Source organism: Strigops habroptila, chromosome 6 (assembly GCF_004027225.2).
Source record: "Strigops habroptila isolate Jane chromosome 6, bStrHab1.2.pri, whole genome shotgun sequence".
Lineage (NCBI taxonomy): Eukaryota > Metazoa > Chordata > Aves > Psittaciformes > Psittacidae > Strigops > Strigops habroptila.
Genome location: NC_044282.2, coordinates 7,767,563 through 7,791,005, shown reverse-complemented (window position 1 = coordinate 7,791,005; position 23,443 = coordinate 7,767,563). Strand labels below are relative to the sequence as shown.

The following is a 23,443-nucleotide window of genomic DNA, read 5'->3' as shown; positions in this document are numbered from 1 at the left end:
GAAGATGTGTTAGAGAAGGGTCGTTGCCAGTGTTTGTTCTTTGAGCACCTCTGTTGTGCAACACCTCAGAGGAAGGCAGGGGTGACCCCCTCCCGATTTTTAAGCTGCCTGAGGGACAGAGACAAAATATTATGCTGCCAATTTCAGAAAAGTAGCTGAGCTTATGAAAGATGAGATCTCATGGCTAACGGCAGGGCAGGGGAATGCATTTTGTCTATGCCTTAGGAAACTGTTAGATATAGAAACAAATAATTCTCACTCTCTTATGCTTGACAATTAGCAAGTTAATTTCGAGACATGCAATAGATCATACTGAATTTCTCTTGAGCAGCGAAAGGGTTGTTGATTACGGCCATAAGAGTGGTGAGTACTCTAATGTATGTAGTAGAGAAATTTTACCGAAATAAGAAATCTCCCCCAGGTTGTGGGAGGCGGGGGTCTGACCACTAGACCACCAGGGAAGTAGCACTCAGAGTCATATGTGCTCTAGTTATTATTAGAAGTAGCTTTCTTTTTTGTACAAGTCATGTGCGCTGACAAAAGATTATGCCTCTTCTCTGGCTTCCTATACCCAATAGAGAAATGCATCAGTGAAGCTGTCAGCGATTCAGCCTCCTGCCAGCGCAGAAGCAGCCAGTGCCTGTGCTTGCATCCCTGCAATGCTAGCTGGAGAAGAATGATCTTCCCAAAAGCACCGGGGAAGGAATGTCGGAGGCCAGTGTTTCTTCTCACTTCACAGAACGGTGGTGTGTCAGTAAAACCAAGAGAGTAACATCCAGTGTTCAAGGTACTGTATCCCAGCTCCCAGAGTTGGGTGTGCAAAGCTCAAATTTGGAATCTGATAAATAAGAGCAATTACTTGAAATGCAAGCTGTAAAGCAGTGTGCAATTAACTTGTCTGTTCCATATGAATATATTGCATATTATTATTACTTTAATTTGCCATGTGAGTTATGTGTGACAGTAGGCTTACTATGTAAAATTGAGTAAGAATAGCATCAAAGTAATGTGCTAATTTACTGAAAGTATATTATTTGAGTATGCTTCCGCTATAAAATCACAGAATCATTAGGGTTGGAAGGGACCTCTGGAGATCCTTTAGTTCACCACCCCTGCCAAGGCAGGGCCGTATAATGGTAAGTGCAAATTGTGTTGACTACCTGGAGTACATGCTTCAGTAGTAGTGAAAATCCTTGTTTGTACAAAGTTGTAAATGACGGTTATAACTATGTGTAATATGTGTATTTGTCACTCCTCTCTTTCCTCAAGTGTGTATTTGATATGGAAAGTCTTGACATCAGCTTTTCTCCTTTAAGTTAGCCTGATTTATAATGTACATCATCTCAGTTTTAGGGAAGCAAAGTTAAAAATTATGCCTGGTCTTCTGCGGTTTTATGTTTTAATTTCCATGTGTGGTCAGGATGGTTATTTAACTATTAGGTTATAATGATTTTCTGGGCGAAAATACTATTGTAGTTCACATTCCCGATATCTGTTTTCACTATAGTAGTATCTTTATGGAAATAATCTAAGGAAAATCTCAAAAGGCGTTGTCCAAATGTTACAGCAGTTCTGGTACTCCTAGCTCCAAGATCACCTTCCAAGCTGGACGATGACTTGCTCTATTTTCTTGCAGTTTGGTTAAACTAGCGCTAGGGGGCAGCATGTGAGAATTTGCAGTGTCATGTCTTAGCCCTGTGCTGGCTGGTCGCTGACTATTCACAGCCAATATCTTAAAGATCCTGAAGAAAAATGGCGGAGTAACTCACGAACAATATTTTTATAAATACTCTTACAAGGTCTTGTATTGTTTTCCTTGATCTTCTGTTCTTCCCCTGGCACTGGGTTTTATCCAGGAAAACCTATGTCAGTTTTTTTCCTCTTACCCTGTGGTAAAACGCACATGATTCTGGGGTTCAAGGATAACTATGGCAAGGGGGTGCTTCATCCAATGTCAATGAGGTCAATAAAATACTTTAGTTGGAACAAATATGACTTTTTTATCATCTCCTCACATATCTTAGCAAATTCCTTTTCTCTTGCAGTCTTTTTTCTGCAGAGCATTTTGGAAGCACCTTCTGGTTTGCTCTGCTAGACAGTAAAAATGGATGCACAGAGGAGAACTTCTGATCAAGTTTCAAGTTCTGGCCTCTTTCTCTTTCATTTTTGTGAAAGTTGCAGAAATTTTCAATACCTCTGTCAAATTGAGTTACATCTAGACAATCAATTCAAAGTTACAGGGTTAGTTGGGGACATTCAGAAAATTCATCATTACATAAACCAAAGAAACCAGGATAAAAATAGCCGTGTATTGTTACAGAAGTCAACCCCCAGTGCATGGTAGGATCAAGCAGAGCCTCAATTATATATGCATAAGAGTCTGCCTGTATGAGACCTGTTTTGTGACTACTTCATGGTGAACAATTGTCAGAATAATTGAGAAAACCAGGATGACTGCTAGGGGGGAAAGAAAAGATTGGTGTCACCTTTATTTTTATTCCTTTTCGAAACTGGACTGTTACGGTGTTCAAGCTCAGCAGTGTAATTCTTTATGGCAGGTTGTCTTCCTCAAATAAACAAGCCATAAGCTAGCAGTTGCAGACGTTAAAAAAAAATAAATTACATGAATCACACTCTATCAAAATAGTACAATGAGTGAAAAACAAATTTGCCCAAAACTGAAATGAATGAGTGACATGAATTTAAGATTCTAAGCATTGATGTCACAAAGACAATGAATTAAAATGATATTAGGTCATTTGTATTCAAATGAATCACCCTGGAACGTATCGCCTGGGGAAAGAGCAAACCATTCAGACTGTCTTCTACCCTCTGTGCTGTATAGAGACCCAAACTAAATTACTTGTAATCAGGACTTGTACAATGCTTCTGTTCCAGTCCCAGCCTGCTTATTCTGCTGCTCTGACGGGAGTCCGAGTGATTTCTTCGCCATGCCAGTAGGCTAGAATATATATGTGAAGTGCTTGGGGCAATGTAAATAGTGTAGTAAAGTCGTTTCTTTGCCTGCTATATGGAACCTATGCACTGTCCTCATAGAGATTTCTACACAGTACAACAGGGCTGACTGTGCTTAGAATGATGATGGGCAGCGAACTGGTACATGAGGGCAGAGACAACTTATCCTGGAGCTAAAACAAGGTGTCGGTCACTGTCATCGTTGTGCAAGTTCAGCTGAGAGGTAAGTAGGGTTTCCACCACTTTGATGGATAAGGCTGCATACCTTCTGCAACTTGGCCAAAGAAGTCAAGTAAATGGTACTGGTTTCGGTCTGCAGTTTTCTGCCTTTTTTTCCCCAATTCTGTGATCTAAGTGGTGCTGGAGGAGTAACTGAGAGCAGGGCCCCGTTCTTCTGTGCTGTACTAGAGAACCCTTGCTCCAGTGAGGTCAGAGATTTTAACCAACGCAACTTTGGATTTGCCTACCTTTTGCCTGGTTAGTAATACAGATATAAGATGTAGTAACTGCAGTATGCTATCAAAACATTGCCTCTAAGCAAGAAGACTGTGTTTTAAAGGAAATCTATGTCTTGCAGAATAAACTGTTTTGGAGAAAAAAAGATGTAAACTTCAATTTTAGCTGGAAGTACAGCAGCAAATTTAGTGGAGGAATCGAGACAGTTACTGTCCCAGTACTGACACTGAGTGGTAGAAAGCATATGCTATGAGTAGGGTGATTGTAGTGCTGGTAAGAGGTGGCTGTGTGTCCATACTGGAGTTGTATTTGGCCCTGAAAACAACATGTGTGGTTTTGAAATAGACCTTTAAGCAGCTGTTAGATTGAAAAATAGGCCTCTGACAAATACCTCTCTTATTTAAAATTAAAAATTGTTGGATTTGTAATTACTAAAAAATGCTTGCCTTGAGACACTGGCACACTCTCTTTGTATGTATATGCATACAATTTGTGTTACTTTTTTATTTATGCAGGTTTCTGCCTATCTTCAAGCTTTTGTCTTGCAGAATTCGAGATTTAATGATGCTACAATATGTTAGTAAACCTTTCCTTAAGCTTTCCAGGCTTTCAGAGCTGGTTACTGACCAAAGAAGGGAATAGGAATTTAGACATTGTACAGGCTAGCTGCCAACACCCAGCAGGGCTACCTGGAGTTGTCTAGGATAAGGGAATGGAGTTCTTGGTAACTGTATCAGATTTTGTTTTTTGGGGTTGGGTGTAGCCTGCGTGCTGACAGCGTGGGAACAGCAGATAAAGTTTGCAGGCTTTTCAGTTTCCCATGGATCTAAAGGCTTTGGTTAACCTCAATTCCTCATATCGGTTGTTTTGTTTTAGTACTGCCCTTGACGAAACTCCTCTCCGGAGGCAGAGCCCGGCGCTTGGCCTGTATGAAGCAACGCTCGGATTATTCTGGCCCCACACACAGACACATTGCCCCCGGACGGGGCTGGCCGGCGGTCGGGCGGCACTGGGGCCCGTGGGGCGGCTCGGGGGACAGCGCGCCCGTTTCCCCCCGCCCAGCGCTCCGCTGCGGGGCCGGGCGGGAGGCGGGATCGGCAGGGCGGAGCGGAGCGGATCGGATCGGAGCGCAGCGGCGGGGCGGGCGCTGCTGTGGCCGAGCCGGGAGGGCAGCAGCCGCCGCTCCCACAGTGACCTCCCGCCGCCGCCCGGCAGGGGGGCCCGTGCGCCGCGGGGCCGCCATGCCGCCCGCCCCCCGCCCTGCAGGTGCGCGCCGCGGGGAGGCCGCGTCCTTTCCTGTTTACGCCGTGCTGGGGTTGGGGAGGAATAGGAAAGGGGCGGGCGGGGCTGCTCGGACACGGCCTGGGGGGCGGCGAGGCCGGGCCGGGCGCGGAGCCGTGGCGCTGCGGTGCGGGAGGAGCTGCTTGCCTGCCCGCTTGTTTACCGAGCCGGCCCGGCGGGGCATCGCGGGAGGTGAGGGGCGGCGGCGACCGGGGAGGTTGCGGTGACCGGCCCGGTCGCGGTGCCTGCGGTACAGCCCCGAGTTTCGCCTCTACTGCCGCCTTTAACCAGCCGGTACAGCCGAGGGGGTTGCTTTGTTGGCTTTCACGGCTCCAAACCTCATTTATTTCCTCCCTCCCCAGATCTTGGATGATTCACTGGAATGTTCCAGGCTCGCTATATATTAATTTATAGTCTCAGGTTGTCATGATTAAGAAGTGCCGCTGGGTGCCAAAGGTGTGTTGGTAACTGATTTTTGATTTTTGCCTCTTTAATCTGTGCAACTGACTTTGTGTACCTCATAATTCCCTGCTTCAGAGTTGTTTTTTGGCTGGAGTGGCTTACCTGTGTGTTGGTGATGTGTGTGCAACGTTATGGTGCTAAAGGATGCAGTAACTGCTTGTCCTCTAGGTGATGAAATAAGGTGATGAACACTTGGGCTCAATAACAGGCTTTTACCATGTGTTTACTTTACGTGCCACAATTACTGTTCTCCCATTAAGTAGTCATACATTTCTTGTATTAATGCATAATGATGGACTTTTAAGATGGGTAGGTGCCCATTAATCGATTATGGTTTGCCTCAAATGCTGTGACCCAGACTAAGGGCCTGTGTTTGCATGGTACTTAAAATACATATTGATGAACTCTCCCAGCATATTGTACCAGCAAGTGTTTATATAGCATGGAAGTCATATTTTGCTGATAGTGTTCTTTTGGATATGTATGTATACACATACAGACTTCAGAAAATTAATGAAGTAGGCGATAGAAAATGCTAAGAAAAGTATGCATGTATACCTCCTGAATGAAAATTACTTCATCAGGAATATATGTCTTTATATGTAAGTCATCGTTAAAAATTTATAAGTCCTAGTGCATTTTAGGCTGCTTTCTCTTTTATCCTTTTACCTGAAAATGTCCATAAACATACATAAAATATCTTAAGGATCTAAGCAGGCAAGTAATGTTGGTCCTGAGAAGAGTTGCATTGAAACTGATGGGACTGCCTGTAGACAAAATCCTGTCTGATGGCTTTCGCTGTTTTTCCTTTCTTTTTTTATTTTTTAATAATGGATCAAGATCTTGGGTTTGGAAGGGAATTCTGTGCTTCAATTCAATGCAGTACCTTTTTTCCCCCCCCCCCTTGTTGTGTATTATGCTTTGAAAATAGAAATGCTTCTAAAAAACCTGATTCAGACAAAATCAGTTGTGAGGCCCAGTCTCTCCATCTTGATCCTCACATTTGCCCAGTGTCCTTTTCTCACTGCACCAGTGGCCACACTCCCTTTTGGTCACGTCTAATGGCAAAATGATAACTGATTCCCTTCGGAGTTCAAGTGACTTAGAATTGATTGGAACGGTCCTTGTCTTGTTGTGTAAGAATATGGCTTTGTTGCTTTGTATATCCAGGGTTCTGGAAGGAAAGATTAAAATTGGCTGGGGATTGGCTCTAGTAAATACATGGCTAGCTTATGGTCCGGACTTTAGTGGGCAACTTGCAAATCTCTTGCAGGGTTAGGAAATAAGTCCCTCTATTCAAATAGAGATGAATTCATTGGAATATGATTTGGGCTGGAGAACAACATTTCTTCAGAAAGGTTGTTAACAAAACCGTGAGAGCCCTATGGATGGCTGCTGCAGCCAGAGTGGTTCCCTGCAGTCACCCAGCTGGGTGAGTGTTTCAGGGGTGGAAAGTTTGTGTCGGATCGTGCTGGAGAAGCTCGCACAAGAAGTTGCTGCTCCAGGCAGCTGGCGATGTTCACGAATTATAATTATGGTGGAAATGAGGGACAAAGGGACTCAATTTCCCTTTGCTTTCCAGTAGGCATTGAAAAAAAGCTGGAACATAATCAATGTTGAGAAAAATTCCTTATGCCCTCTCTGTCTCGGCAGGTGCCCTATGCAGCAGCAGGAAGTTGTGGTCTTCAGCTCTGCTGGTGGGGTGAATCTAGTGTCATCACGCAAGAACCAGCAGACTGACAAATCTCTTCCTCCTCAGTAAATGATCAATAAGCCAAGAAGGTCTAAGGCTTTACGGGCGCAGCTCTTGTTTTAGTGAGGTGTCCGCTTGGTGGTGTAGTTATTGACGGTGGGTATGGCCGCCTGCCATGGAGTTGGTGGTTTCTCATTCTCTGCTGTGAAGGAGCTGGGCCTTGGGATCTGTGCCCTTGTGGGGGAAAATGAGCAAGTCACGCTGCTGCTGTGAGTTTGTCCTGGGGGTAAAGACTGCTTTCCAAAAAGAGGAAACGTAATGCTGCAGTTGAGGAGGGAAGTCAGCATTAAGAGCACTCACTTTGACTAGGAAGAAAAGCGTGGTAGGAGATACAAGTTTTGAGATTTTTATTTATTTATTTATGTTAAATTTGTCTGGTTTTCTTATTACCATGTTATTTCTCCCTTGCTGGCATGCTGGACTCATGAAACAGGGAGGTAGTGACAAAATTCACAGAAAGATAGAGGGGTTCTATTCCCATCACAGACATACTGTTTCCAATTGCTACATCGAACGCATACACAGGAGTATTTTTCTTTTCCCTTTTCTTTGCAAACCCTTCTGATTGTAGGTGGAAGGCTGTCTTTTGTTCTTGATCAAAATGTCAGGTGGGTGTGAGTAGTTCTGCCGCTGCTGGAAGGTGTTTGTTATGAGCTGTTTGTTCAGTTTTGGGGTGGGCAGCATGTTGCAGCAGGGCAGGGGGCTGTGGTTGTGTATCTGCAGTCTCTCCTCTGCTTGCCTGCAAGGACAGGGTGTAGGCAGGCTTTGTGGGGTCTGTTGGTACTTCCCAGTGGGTAGCAATGCAGAAGGTAATATTAAGTTCCAAGAAGGGTGTGTTACTCCAGGTGTACCTGTGCTGCTCCCAGACTCTGACCAATCTTGGAGAAATAGTACCAGTATTTCAGCGTGGTACCCCATCCCATCCTAGTGATTTGCCTGTACTTACTTGAGACTTAATGACTTGGCATGGAATCACAGTTTATCCTTTAGGAAGACTTCTGGCTTAGATGTGAAGGTCTCAATGGATAGAGTACTCATCATAATCTTAACAAGCCTTTCTGATTGTTGTTTATCTTGTTTTCAAGGTGCGAGCTGTGCTTTTAGTTGCATGCCTCAAATGCCATGTGTGGTGTAGCCTTGTCAGCTAGATGAAGCTCTTTCCTGCTCTCAGTTACGTGGTCCCCTGTAGAACTCTTTTATTAAAATTAAGCAGTAGGCCTCCTCTTTGATATGCTGCCTGTAGATCCCACTGAAGTGTCACCTTTTTCTTTTGTTGCCTTTGTTATGGTTACTCTGTATGTTTTACAGGTTTGGGGTTTTTTTCCAACATCCTTTTTGAAACGCAGGCACTATGACTACGCATCATATTTAAGTAATGGTGATATCAACTTGGATTACAGGAACAGAAAACATCCAAGCTGAGCAGGGAAGTTATACCTGTTTATATAGGCAAGATTTGCATTTACTTTTTGGTTACAGTGTCAAATTGGGATTGTTTATGCTTCATTCTGTGTTCAGTTAGCAGCATTTAAAAACCTGTTATTAATAGCTACCAATTTCTAGCAAGGAAATTTTCTTACAGTAGTCCGACCCATTAGTGACTGATTTTGGGATATTCCCATAGTGCTTCCGTAGATATGAGAGCTATTTTCTCAAAATCTAAGACTCCCCAGGCAGACAAAGAGCTGTCCCAGTGCACCAGTTAGAGGAAATCACAGCTTTTGTTTTACACAAGTCACAGTGAGAGCTACTGCTTCCTTGAACTCAGCCTTATCTGAAGAAAAGGTAATTTATTCCCTGACTCATTTTTCAAGTAAATTTAACCTTTTCTAACAGTGATCTCTCTTATCTGCTGCTACTCCTGTCTGTGTTTTTCTGCTTTCTGTCCCACGTGCCATCTGTCTTACTTTCTGGCTTGTTTTCTTTTTAAATACTCTAAGCTAATGGAGCACATAGAAAAGAAGTATGAATATTTATGAAACGTCACTGCCACCTTCCAGTTCTAAGGGAAGAGGTGTGGATGACTTCCTGCCAGGTCAGGTGATGCTGTGATTGCAGAATCTAATTGGGATCTGCTTAGATTGCTGCTTCGAGAGGATGCTACAAGGAACAACTTGGTATCATCAGTGGCGCAGCAGTGCTTGCATGCTATGTCAGTAGTCACTGTGCACAAATAACGTAGTAGGTAGCACTAGTTTGTTGCTGTAGTTGACTGTCTTGTGGTTGGGTAATGCCCCATTCTGGTGGCAAGGGCTTTATTTTACTGTCAGCTTAAGAAATAGCATTTCTATCATGCTTTTTAAGTAGCTGTACTGATGCTAAAGACCTGGGCGTTTCTGATAAAGCTGGATATGACACTGTGCAGGTTTTATTAGCTGTGATAAGCTCACCAAAGCTATGTAGGCCAGAGAATGGTTTGAGTTTTACCTTCATACTTTCTCACAAAGGTTCAGATAATTCAGGGAAGCATTAAAGAGTATAATAATTTTGCACGTTAAGATTGTTTGTATGATATTTAGATTAAGTATTAAAAGCAATTTTTTCACTTATATAAGCAATACTTGACCTTTGTACTTCTTTTTTTTTTTTCCCCATCCTGGTTGTCTATCAGACTTCTTGCAGTGAAGTTGCTGGAGACTTATGGCTAAAGGTTGGAAGTGTAATAATAAAATCCAAACATATAATATATCCATGACATTAAATCCGGACAGTTACATCTGTCCCAAAAGCTTCTGAAATGCAGGTGTTGTCCAGTAGATGAGTGGTGCAAGTGGTGACATCCTGCTGACAGTGAGTGGAGAGCCAAGGAGATAAAACTTTGACTCTTGCTTTCTTAGGGCACAGTGTGCTGAAACACGTCCAGGTATGTGGTGAAAGATTGACTTTGCCTGCTGTAAGCCAGTCGCTCGTGCAGATATGGCCCAAATGATTAACAGCTGTGCAACAGCTGATGAACATGAAAGTCCTCTTGCCACCCAGATATGCGGGGTCAAGTAGCAAGCAGTCCAAGTAGTCATCAGAGCAGTTAGGAGACAAACTGAGAACTACAAAGGAATGACAAGGGTGGCTTTCAGCCAGTGTGGTAAGTTGTTCTCCAGTCCTTGTGCTTAGGTATCAGCTGAAGAAACTTCATTTGATTTTTCAACTGATTTGTTTCATGGTTTGGGGTTATTTTGTGGGTTTGGGGTTTTTTTAGTGTGTGCTGCTGAGCTGTGTTGGTTAGGTATGCCTCGGTGGTGGGGAGTAGATGGTGGGAGATGGCTGGCAACATCACATCACTGGACAAAGGCTAGGCAGACACTTGCCATGACATCTGCATCTGTGTCCTGCTACAGTCATTCTTATGGGATGGCAAGTAAAATCTCCTGTGTTGGGCTACTGCCATATGGTTGCTCATTGGTGCACATTGGTTTCTTTATATACGGGAATTCTGGATTCCTTAAAATTGTGCCCTGCTGCTAACTGACCGCTCAGTGGATACATTTTTAGGTGGGTTATTTGTTTTGAAAATTGGATTTCCCTTTGTAATGCATCACTTCTGTTAGTACAAGTAACACATTGGTTGTCATGAAAAGAGATTAAGGAGCTGGAGATCAGTTTTCTTTTCTCCTGCTCTGTTGACACTGTACACTTGGTCCTATTGTATGAGTAGTAAATTTCAGTGTTTTGTCAACTAGCTGTGTCCTTTTCTGAGCCCTGCTCTGGTAGTTCCCAGTCCAAGGCTGAGCCTGTCAGGTAACAGGCAGGTTTAATGGGACTAGAGACCGATCTTGAGACCAAAATGGTACAGCAAGTACAAGAAATCCAGAATCTTCTACAGGAAGGGTGGGAAGAGCAAGTAACGTGAACCCCAGGAAACAACCAGGAAACTCCAGTCATGTGGTGGAGAGTTCTCCTGGACTCCATGGATGGCAAGCTGTGGAAAAAACACTGAACCTTGGGAGAGTGGTTCCCAACCCTTCTGGTCAACTGAGTGTGCTTCAGATTAAGCTTGTGAGAAGAGCAAGGAAAGTGCATTCCCTTCCTTGTTTTCCTCCTGGGAAGGAAATAGAGACCCAGGCCTGGCAGAGCATGGGCACACTGCTCCTTGCGGAAGGGGGCCCCGCTCTGCTAGGAGCGAGCCATGATTGAGGAATGCCATGGGCAGGCTGTGCAAATGCCAGCAGAAAGCTGAGGAGGTTTGCAAAAGGAGAGCTGAAGGGGCCACTCCAAACCTGATTTTAGGTGCTTTTGAGGAAATGTGTATTTCTTTGTAAACTGTAATGTGTTCATTTTTCCACATGGCCCAGTGCAGGACTTGGGATGTAGGGGCTCCAAGTTAAAAAATGTATTTCTTGGGCAAAATTATTGTCATCTCTCGGTAACTGATAACAGGCCTTTAAAAGCCTCTCTTCTGGCTGTGTTTTTTGTTTGGTTGTTTGTTTTGTTCTTTTAGTACCTAGAAACTTCATAAACAATCAAACTTCCATGGATGTCCCTGAAATCAGGACTTCAGTACAGAGTACAGTTTTCAACTCTTAACTTCTTTCCTGTCAGCATTATATTGCCTTTAAAATGAAAGTTTTACCTTGTACTGTGTTTTGTAACTGTTTTAAGTTTTGATTTCTTCTTCATACTGCGTACTGTTTTTTGTGAATTCTGTGATGAAAGAGCTGTGGATGATTATTTTCTCGCTGAAAGGCTCTAGGATGACAGTGTACTTTGTTATAAACTGGTATTTACTTTATCTGGCCTTGGAACGTATCTTTCTTCCTGCTTCTCTTCCCCCTTTTTTTTATTTTTTTTTCCTTTTTACTCCACCGAGTCCATCAAGCAGATAGCTCAGAAAAGCAACTTTGACCTGTGGAAGCTAGTGCCAGCTATTACCTGTTAAATTAGGTTAGCCCAGCCATGTGTTTGAGATTGGAAGTGTGCATTTTAACCTACATCTTCTAATATGCTTTCCACGGGTAATGCATCAGTCCTTTTTAACTACAAATCACTAATGCACCTAGATGGGGTAGATGTAAGCTGCTTTTGCTATTTTCTTAAAGGCGTAAGTCTCTACCCAGTTTGGACAGATTTTCAGAGCAACTGTGAAAAGGTCTGAGTTGCTCTCTGCCAAATTTTAACACCAAAACTGGAAGCACTACAGCCCCTCAAAAAAAGGGAGACTTTAACATGGACTAGAAAAAGCCCCAAAACTTGGCTGCTTTCAGCTTGAGGAAGGGCAAAGCAATTACTGTGATCCAGTTGTAAACAAGTGAAGGCAGGGTTTTGTTTGAAACATATTGGGCGATCTGAAACACTTGCCATTACTGGTGATGACAGGCGTAACTTGTGGTGAATGGAAAGTTAGCAGCTTTCATCTTTGGACCCCAATTCTGCCAATGTGTGCTTAGGTGTTACAAGCATAACAAGTGTAAGTGCGTCGTCCCTCTGAACGTACTCGGTGCACGAGTAGAGAGCTCAGTGATGTTGCAGTACCTGGCAATGTGGCTGAGACGGCTTCCATGAGAATGCAGCGCTGGAGGAATGTAAGCTATTTGTAAAATTAGGTCAACCTGTTAGCGGTTTTTGTTATTGTTTTGTTTGTTTCTTGTGGCTCCCTCCTCCCTCCCCCTCCCGAAGGAAATATCTGCCTTCGGAAATGCTGAGTTACTGTGTCAGTACTGTAAAGTGTAAGATGTTTGAATTTCAGCAATTTTCAAGATCAGCCTGTTTTGTTCAACAAGAGCACTTGGGTTCAGTAATAATGTTTAAAATACTTGTGTAATCTGAAAATAAAATATATGCTGCTATTGTTTTACCAGAAGATTTCTACACTTTTTTTTTAATGCAACAGCACTGAACCTTAATTCAAGCATCTATTTATTTTTTGTTGTTTTTTTTTAAACAATTAAGCAAATAAAGTTCAGATTAAATATGCTGAAAAAACGATAGCATATAGCTGTTTTGTATGAACCATTCCGTTATTCTGTCTTTTCTGCATACACAGAAATAGGTTCCTGACTTTATTTACCTGAATAACTTGGAGCAGACACTTAGCTGTGCACAAGTGGTTAGAACACAGAAAAGTAGAGAAAACTTATTTTTCTGTTTCTGGAAAGAAGCAAGCAGCTATTCAGAGAGACTGTCTAATTAGGTAGGTAAATGTGACTGTGCTATGGTATATAGCAAGGGGAATTCTGTTTGAGAGGGGAGGTTTTGATTTGTGTGCAGTGCAAGGTAACTCAGTACAAGGCCACAAACTTCGTGTAGTGTTGTACAGCAATCTGGAGATGGAGGAAGAGAAAATGGTAAGATAATAAAGATTTTAAGGATGTTTTAGGAAGCAAGTGAACTAAATCATTCTCAGTTACACAATACCTAAAGGAATTTTGCAAGGAGGAAGGAAATAATTAGAAACATTGCTGCTCTTGCATAGTCTGGAGCCTGTTTTAGTGGATAGAGGGTACAATTTACTTTTGGTCATTGTAATTTTAATGCACCAAATGATGCTGGCATCTGAGCACCTGTGAAGCTGCCTGTGCTGGTATCATACAAGGTCACACTTAACAGACTGTAATGCAATAAACGTTGCAGGTTAAGGAATTGAAAAACAAACAGTGGAGGTTTACGATGTTGATTTTGTACATTACAAAATTCCAGGATTTTCTGTTACAATTAAGCTGTTCAGTATGTTACCTAATGTACAGCGTATGCAATGTGACACAGTGAAGGTTGCTATGGTAACCTGGCATTTTGGTTCTGTTAACAGTGTTGCAGATAGGAAAACATTTGCATTGCATTACTGTGAGACTCCTTTCTACCCCCATTCCTTGGCTGCTTTGCTTCTCAGTTGGGAAGTAGGCGACAGAGAAAAAGCCATGGCCTGGAATTTGCATGAGTCGGGGTCGATTGAAAAGGGGATGTTGAGCTGAAACTTGAAAATTATAATTTTACCTTCAAGAAGCTCTCGAGTTGCTTTGTGAAGTGAGGAAGTATTTAAATGTTAATCTTTCACAGTGTAGTGTCGGTGGGCTGTTAATTTGAGGGGCTTTTTGAAAAAACTTGAAAATTATGGGTACGTTCTAAAGAAAAGTTTCCAGCAATTTTCACAGCATGGTTATGAATATTGTTGGAAATGTCCTTGACCTAAAAACCAGTGACCAGTTCTAGAACTTCCTATTAGATCAATGGGATTATTCATATTTTAACACTTTCTTGTTGCCTGACCTTCGTCTGTAAAGCACTGAGAACATGTTAACCAAGTCTCACTAAGTACAGTGGGGATATTCACAAACATAAACCTAACTTTATGCTTAAGCATTTTGGGACCTAAACAAATAGCAAGTAGAAGGTGATTTACAGTACCTGTGATTTATGGTACAAGTGTTTGTGTTGAGCATCAAACTTTGTCTTTGTAGTTTAAGTGACTCTTCAGATATTTAACTCTTTCTGCTCTACCTCTGTTTTCCATTGGTATCAATGCCTTTATTGGGTTGGTGAGAAAAGAGCTGAGAAGTGAGAGAGCAAGTTTGCTGGGAAGCTGAGAACATGCATTTGTCTTTCATGGTGTGTTTCTCATCTCATGAACACTGGCTGTAGATCTCAGCAGCGCTCATCTTTCAAAGTGTGCGGTTGCTGAGGCCCACCGAATGAAGTTGCTGCTCCTGGAGTTGAATCAGTGGTTGTGTGCCCAAGCCTCCTGCTGCAGGTCTGCCTTCGGGGGTGGAGGTAGGGTGTGCTTACAGTTCAGCTGTGTGCAGCAAAGCCTGCTAGAAGTGGATGTGAGCTGGCACGGCAGCATATAAACTGAACCACAGATACAGAACTATTTCTGCTGGCTCTGATGCAGGTAATTTGTATTGTAATTTTGGGTGCAGGAGTGGTAGCAAACAGCTGAAGCAGATGAAAGGGAGAAAGGCAAAAGACAGTAATACTCAGAACTGGCAGCTGCTTGTTGCATGGACCTATTTTAACAGCCTGAGAGAGGTGAGCAAAAGCAGAGTTTCTCTGGCTTGGCACTTTGGCTGGCCAAAGGACATTTGATCCTCAAAGAACATTGCTGTGCATCTGTCTGCAGTGGTGCTGCTGTTTCACCAGTGCAAATCCCACTTGAGCCCTGTGTAAGCTAATTCATAGAAGCAACTCTGATGTATAGCCAGGCCTGGGATATGTGACACTGGATCCATCATTCTGTATGGGGGACATAGGACAGTTCTGCTTGCTCACCTGGCATGGAGGTGGCATGAGGCAGTGAGCTAATTTTGTTTGCTACCTGACTTGCTCTCATAATCCACTGCTGTGTAGAAGTGGTGAGGATGGAGTGACTTTTTATTCACTGCTTCTGTCCCTTTGATTGATTCAGAGAGGGGAACCTAAGGAGGTCTTGGTCATGTCCTTAAAAAACCTGGCAGAGAGCCCATATCCCATTGGCTCTGGAAGTGATGTGGTTATCTGTTTGCATATGTTTTGACTTTATCAAAACAGATGTGCAGGCTTTCTTTGAAATGTTTCTAAACAGATCAGGAAACTAGCAGTTGTTAAAAAGCAAGAGACATGCTGGTGCTAACTGCCAAATCATCAAGGTAGTGCGAAGGGGATTTTCTAAATGCTAGTTGATGTGCTGAATGTTCATCAATTTTTATTTTTAGAAGAACTGCAAGTACTTGGTGTACTTGGTGTTGAACACTGTTAAGCACCTACACAAAAGTCCTTTGTGTGTGTGCCTGCGTGCTCCAGTGAGAGGTAAGAGAACAGTGACATCTTTCTTATCCTTTCTGGATATGGTAAACTGCTTCCTTGTCTTGTTCTGTGGTGGTGCAACTGCGGTGCTGTACCTCAATTTAGGGTCTGACCCAGAAATGCAACGTAAACTGTGATAGAAATGCCTTAGTATATGGCGAAAACACAGGCTTGATTTCATTCAGCAGGTGTCCCAGGAAAGAAGGGCACAAAGGGTAAGCCATTTGCCTTGCAGTTGCAAGATCTGTGGTATTGTGATAACTTTGCAAAATGACCACAAGGTCCTTCTGGATCTGAGTCTCTCACCTGTAAGATGAAAGCAATGTGCTTGACGAGGAATATTTGAAAGGCTTAGCTTTTTATATAGAAGTAGCTAAAATTTACTGGAATAATAGAATCATAGAATAGTTAGAGTTGGAAAAGACCTTTAGATCATCTAGTTCAAATCCCCCTGCCATGGGCAGGGACGCCTCACCCTAGACCATATTGCCCAAGGATCTGTCCAACCTGGGCCTGAACACTGCCAGGGATGGAGCATTTACCACTTCTTTGGGCAACCCATTCCAGTGCCTCACCACCCTCACTGTAAAGAACTTCTTCCTTATATCTAACCTGAACTTCCCCTGTTTAAGTTTGAACCCATTACCCCTTGTCCTATCGCTACAGTTCCTGATGAAGAGTCCCTCTCCAGCATCCTTGTAGGCCCCCTTCAGATACTGGAAGGCTGCTCTGAGGTCTCCACGCAGCTTCTCTTCTCCAGGCTGAACAGCCCCAACTCTCTCAGCCTGTCTTCATATGGGAGGTGCTCCAGCCCTCTTATCATCCTCGTGGCCTCCTCTGGACTCGCTCCAACAGCTCCATGTCCTTTTTACGTTGAGGACACCAGAACTGTACACACTACTCGAAGTGGGGTCTCATGAGAATATCAATTAACTGGAACCAGCACCCTACAAATTTTTGGGTGTTCCTCTTATTTGCGTGTATGAGGTTTTCATATTTCAGCTGCTACAAAATTAATTCTGTTTATCCAAATGCTGATGTTTTTCTGCTGCCTTGAACCTACTGTTACAGTATTTGGTAGGCAAAGGCCAGTGTTTCCTGTCAAGAGTCCATGAAGATGCAGGGTTTGGTATTTAAACTCTTCATGCTGTGCACAATGTGAGCATGAAAGTCTGCGGGGTTCAGAAGTCTTGGGCTTGACGCTTAATTGAACTGGGGTGGATTGAAACAGGGATACAAGAAAATGAAGGTGTTAATCACTTTAAAACTTATGCAGCAATGTTCTCATTGATTTAAAAACTAAAATCTTCCCGAGTGGCACTGCACTTTTACATTTGGTATGCCCTCTACCTGTTAATAAGCACACTGTGTTCCGTAACCAGTTTCTGTCTAGCAACTGCAGCTGAGTTACACAGTAAAATACATTGTTCCTTATGGAAAATGCATCTGGTGATGTTTAGCTGCCAATGAGGGAAGATTAAATCTGGATATTTTTTCTCTCTCTTGACAACCCTTACTGGTGGTGTGGGATTTCTGGTAGCTCTGTTGCTTCCGCTTATGCTGTGTGAAACATGACAGCCTGAGTTAGTGGGTACAAGTCTTCTCCCAAGCAAGGTAGGAATAATTTGTCTGGGGAGTCCATTGGAGTTGAATTAAGTTTTGTTATTGTTGTTCTGTTTCTGAATCGGAAATGTTTCTGTTGCATTGATCCTCGTTTATTTTATTTGAGCTTTGTTCTTGTTAACAGGCTGTTGCAGATGCAGTTAGTGAGTGGAAGGTGATCTAAGCTTAGCCTGTTCTTACTGCATTAACAGGGAACGAAAATGCTTGGACAGTTAGCTTACTTCACCTCTGCAGTGGGGATAATAACCTCCTAAACATTGTACCCAGTTCCTCAAGAGCCAGGGGTGTTTGTTTCCTTTGCCTGTCTTATCTCTAGATCCTATCTTCCTTGCCTTTGAGAGTCCACAGACTGCAATAGCCACATCGAATCTCTCTTTCTTTCTATTTGGAGATAGAGAAATTGTGATACTGTTCTGCATTTAATCTGAACAAATACGAATTTATTTTCAGTCTCTTAATTCTTGCATTTAATTATTTGGGGATTTTAAGAGTGCACCCTTGTTACAGGAAACACAACAGGCTTAATACTTCAAAGGTCAGTGGAGTTGTGTGCATAAATAAGGGTCATTTAACCTAAGCAAGGCTTGAGTCATCAGCCTCAACTTCACCAAGGTAGAGAAGCTCTCCTAGGTTAGTTTAGCACCCTTCAGTTATGTATAATGGACTGGAACTTCTTTATAGAGCTTCTTAGAGTTTTAGAATTAACATTACACTTTATATGCTCATTGTAATGTAACTGTGTGATTGTATTAAAATAATTCCATTAAGATAGCTTTAGAATAAACAGGTTTTTTTGTCCATTCTAATTAATCTAACAATGTAATTAGTCTATGCTGTGTATTATTGGCTTGTGCTAGTGCTTTCCTGAAAGCTTCCAGTCTGAAAGCTTTCAATATCACTTTTAGCTAGGTCACTCTGCCTGAAGACTAAAAACATTGTAACTTAACCTCCTCTTTGCTGGCTGTGCATTTCTGTTGCTTTTCATCTTGAGATGCTGTAGTGTTTATTCTGAAACTTATCTTTACTATTACACTGTATGAAATACACTAACAATATAAAAGCAGTAAAACTCAACCTAGTTAGTCCAGTCAGTGAGGCACTAATGAAATGCTGCAAAGTTTAGCATTTCTCATGAGGTGTTCATGTGCTTTGATCTTCCTGTTTTTAAAAATGGTATGTCTGTTGAAATGAATGCTAGAGTTGATATTAGTGTTTTGGCTTGTGAAGCTTAATCATATGCATTTGTATGCCCCAGTAGCAAATTATAACACGGCTCCTCTTACGTGTTAACCTGTTTCTGTTGCCTTATGCTTAAAGCTGTTGCGTGTGACCTCATGCTTAAATCTTGTGGTTATATCTATTTGCATCTCTACACTGCCCTGGCAACTGTTTTGGGCTCACCAGAGGCACAGATAGCAACCCTCAAGGATTCAGGTTCACTGAAAATGCTTCCCCTCTATCTGTGATTTATTCTACAATTTTATTCTATCAGCTTGATAGACATTTTTAGTATTGCTTTTGAAGTACTACATACATACCTTTCATTTTTTGGTCCTAATATTGACTTGGTGTAATCCTTGTCATCTTTCATTGTGCATTCTTTTTAGGGGTCAGAATCGGCACATGTACCCAGGAGACTTCTTATTCGTAAGAAGACACTGTTACAGAGTTGCAGATTTAAGTAGAATCGTTAGTAATGCTTCATGTCTGAAAATGACCGGTAGCAACATTTGAATGTTGCTGTTAGAGCAGGTGATAGGAAGGAAGCATGCAGTAGTATGAGCAGATGCATGCAGCGTTTGTCTGTGGTCTCTGGGGCAGAGGTAAAAGAGAGAAGCAAAAATAAATAAACCTATAAAAATAAAAAATGAAAAACCTAACGTATGTGTTACTGCACCAGAGAGCCAGAGAGCTACATGGTGTGTCTGAGCAGCATCCTGTTCCCTCAGCACAGTGGGGTGTCCCTCTGACATCCTTGGCGTGACCATGTCCGCTTGGCTGTGTCACTGGGAGTCTTCTGCCTTAATCTGCTCCGTCTTCCTAACGGCGGAAGATTTGTGCTTAGGCCTCTCGCCTTCCTTGACTGTTTTTCACAGTGTGATCGCTGCCACCTTTGCTCACCTTGTGGGTTCCCTGCTAAGGTACAGGATGCTACGCTTGACTTGGTTTGCCTAAAGTCAGTCCATTGCTTTTTTACATATTTGGTGAAGGAGCTGAGAGAGCCATTTAAACCTAGACCCTCAGAAGAGTTAGGCTTTTTATTACCTTTTGTGGCTCTGAGCTTTAATTTTCATGCATACGCCTGCAGTGCCAAACAGAGGTGAGACTGTGCTACTGGTCCCCAAAGTTTCAGTTTGAATTTTACACAGAAAGCAGTCAAAGTAGTCTCCTTTTTTGTTCTCAATTCAGGCGGAGATGAAAGCTAGTGAGAGGATACTTTCACATGTTGCTCTTCTGCTCTCATTTGAGTGTGTGGGGATACTTCATATAGTTCAGTTGTACGGAATTACAGCATTTTCCTACCTCATGAAAGGTTGAGAGATACTGACTCTACAGGGCTGTGAAAATACATTTAGAGAATTGCATGATCTTGGGTTGTGTTTTTTTTATCTCCGTATATCTTTCCAGGACTTGTAGCGGGTACAGATGGCCAGAGACAAGTGATCAAGTCCACTGAATGTTCTAAAAATAATCAGATACTCCATTGGCGTGTGTTGCTAGTGCTGTTGTTCATGTGCGCAGTTTTGGAAAGTAATGCTCACAATTGGAGGATTGATAATTGATGCTTTATTTTGCTGGGTGCTTAGCCCTGAGCATAGCAAACAGGTCCTTTTGTTGTCTCATGAAAATGTAAACTACTTAAACTGCAAGTGGCAAGGCATATTATTCTTCATGCCTGAGAAGGGAGGGAAAAGAGACAAAATATAATAAAAATATATGATAAATTTATCAAAGTCTTCAGAGGACTTAGGATGTTCTATTCACATATTTATTTATTTTTAATGTTCCCCTTCAAAAGTACGGTTCCCTTCCCCTTTGTTTATCCTCACACTTAGAGCATCTTCCTCTTGTGCTGCTTTGAACGTATCATGACAGGAGACTGCTGTCCTGCAGTGTTGGCTGGAAGCAGCATTTCTGGAGGTCTTGTGAGCACGGTGGCACTTGCAGTGAGTGTACTTGCCATAGTCAGGAGTTCAGTCTGTTCCTTTTTTTGTTTGTTCATTACAAATTCCCAGTAACATCCCCAAAACTCCCTGGCAGCTAAACCTAAACAGACAAAGCAGGTATCCGAAAATATGCTAATATAAATGAAAAAATCCAGAGCAGTAGGACTAACAATAAAAAAGCACAGTGTATTTTTATGTATTTTGTTCTTCATAAAATTATTGCGTGCTGACATAGGCTAAATTTGGAGAGTGACAAATTTTTAATAGGATCCTTAAATGCCTGGTTTGTCTATCAGGAATATCTTTCCCCTTGAAATTGCTTAATAAAAGAATTAGCACTGCTGTTGACACATAATATAAACTTTTCACTGTCTATTTCTGTTTCGGGGTAGAAAGGGTAAAACTGAGCCTGAAAATCAGCTTTGTCTAAACCACGACGTCATCATTTGAGTTTGGACTGTACTCATATGAGTAAGATGTCTGTCTCTCAGCATATAAATATCCCCAAAATATGTGCATTTTTAATAGTCTGCCTGATTCAGTCTTTGTCTCTACCAGAAAGGAGCTACCAGGAAAACAAGATTCATTTTAATCATGTATGCTTAATAACATTTTAAGGAGTTAATAAAGAATACCTGGGATTTCTTTCTTGGGAGATATCAAAGGACAGGTAGGGGGAAGGTGTGGAGTAGGTTTGCTTTTTTTGATGTAACTTTAAAACATCAGTGACAACCTGTAAAGTAAATGTGGGGTTTGTACTGTTACTTGGTACAGCTTAAAGAACTAAAAATTGACAAGGACCTTTCAGAAGTACTAGGTTCCAGTAGCAATTACTGCATGTTATGCTGTGATCCTCCCAGCTTTCAGGCTTTATTTTTGTTTTTCCTCCTCAAAGCCAACTAGTACATGAAAAATTCCCAACAACAAAAGTGAACTCAGAGGTTATGAAGTCGACACTCCTAATCAGTTTGTTTTTCATAGTACTGTATTTTCAAAGTATGATTTTCAGACTTAAATATGCCTTCCAAGAATGCCACCTTTGCTTCTTCTAAGAAGGGGAGCTAAATAAGTTTTAAGTCAACAGAGTGGAACCTGATGTTAAATTATTTTATTATGAAAATTTTCATTAATTGGTGACTGGATATGAGATCCCTGTGCATTTTTATGAGCAAAATTAAAAAACCCAAACCACCTGTATGCCTTTGTTACTCCTGATCTATGGATAACATTACAGTTTTCCGGGTGCCCATCTGTTCTGAATTTATTTGTTTTTTTAAGTTCTCGATTTATTCCTTCTCACCATGTGAAAGGACTTGGAATTGCATTTGGTTGGTGTAAGAAGAGCAGGTTCCATACCCCACATTGTCATTGCTAGCTGTGTTCATCAGTGATGAAAGCAAACAGAAAACCTGAGCGGTGCCCCTCTGGTTTGGTGCTGGCACCTCCTGCAGCATCTGTGGTTAGGTCCAGGGTTAAGCCCTGTCTCCTCTCTCTTCATGCCCATCCTTGCAGAAGCAGGGAGTGGCTACTCCAGCACTTCTGGCACTGGGCAAGACAGGGCTATGGGCAGGTATGTTTTTGTCCTCCTGGCTTCCTGGCAGTAGCACTCTCTTCATCTGCCCCCTCCATGCTGGAGCAGGGCTGCTATTCCCCTGGGTGGGGTTGATAGATCACAGGAGAGGAAGAGAATGAATGGAAGGAGTATGCTGCTGACTCTTGCATAGGGTTAGGCCTTGAGGACAGATCTCACTTCCCTCCGTTCATCCCAGCTGATCGTGTTTTGGTGAAGTGAGAGGGGCTCTCCCCACTTCCTCCTCTTGTTCCCATAGGTCCTGCTGTCCTGGGGATCATGGATTTAATATTATCTTGATGGTCTGTGGTTATTTAATAGTTCTTAGAGTCAATGTGAGGCTCAGTTCTGGCCTGTCTGTGCCCTTGTGCACACACCGCTAAGTGTCATGAAGGCAAAGCAGGCAAAGGGAAAGAGTGGCTCCTCTTTCACTGAACTTTTTGTACTTTGCTGTAGAGGTTGTAGTTGTCTGCTTTGAAAGATTTCTTGTAACTCTAAATCCAGTGCTCACAAAGCCACCGATTTTGATTCTCTGAAGATCTAAGCACCTGCCTCAGCAGGGATGATAAGAATGCACTGAAATTATCAGGAAATATGTGATATCTTCATACAGACCGGCCATCTGAGCAGGACAGTTCATTTTGATGTTGCTTTTATGCTGCTGTTATGTAGGTTTTTGTGTCTGGCTGAATACTGCCGCATGCGTTAACTTGAAGAGGTAAAACAGTATTCCCTTTATAAAGCCAAAGATGTCATAGGCAAATTTGCCATTTAAAGAGTGATCATTACTGTAAGACTCTACCTGATGCATAAAGATCAGAGAGACTAGATTCTTTCTGATGTGCTGGATGTATTAAAAATCAAGGAGTAATAAAAAGTGCATTTTGAAGCAATGGACTTTAATTGCTGCGCACCAGTGCTTTGTAAGTATGGAGAGAAAATTATGGCAGGTATTTCTTATAGAATCTTGGTGATTGTATTCTTGGGCTTTTCAAATAGATAAGTCTATTTTTGCTACATTATCTCTTTTGTTGACATCTGGCAGTTTGTAGCTTATAATCTTTTAATGCGAGGGAAAATAATGGGAACTGATTAGGTCCCAGAGGAATTTTTCTTCTTTTGCTATGAATCATAATTTATGTGGCTTCTATTTCTTTGTTATACAGCCCATTAAGCTGAAATGTTTAGTAGTAACTTCCGATTTGATCTTCAATCTGAAATACTGATAAAGAATTCTTAAGAAGTTAACTTATTTTGTGCATGTGCACAAGCTGTCAGGGTAACTTGAACGTGTGTTGGAGAAGGGGAAGAGGATAAAACAGCTTGGCAGGAATGCGGGACAGCAACCGATGTGACATATCATTAATTGCTGTAATTACCAAGCAGTCCTGAAATTCCCAACTCTTGGTTTCCAGGTGCTTCAATACAGCATTCTGCAGAGAGGTG

At 42.2% G+C, this 23,443-nt stretch overlaps 1 protein-coding gene across 8 annotated transcripts in view; it reads left to right on the top strand.

The window, feature by feature from the left end:
• Nucleotides 1-23,443, top strand: part of NCOA7 (nuclear receptor coactivator 7) — an 89,544-nt gene that overhangs the window by 1,679 nt on the left and 64,422 nt on the right. For 3 of the 8 annotated variants that reach the window (XM_030490875.1, XM_030490867.1, XM_030490873.1), the window contains exon 1: nt 4,496-4,698. The gene's annotated coding sequence lies outside the window, so the exon portion shown is untranslated. Of the gene's footprint in view, nt 1-578; nt 788-4,495; nt 4,699-4,775; nt 4,906-5,075; nt 5,170-9,640; nt 12,445-23,443 lie in introns of those variants that run through there. The other 5 variants (XM_030490868.1, XM_030490870.2, XM_030490869.1 and 2 more) reach the window with 5 other exon arrangements.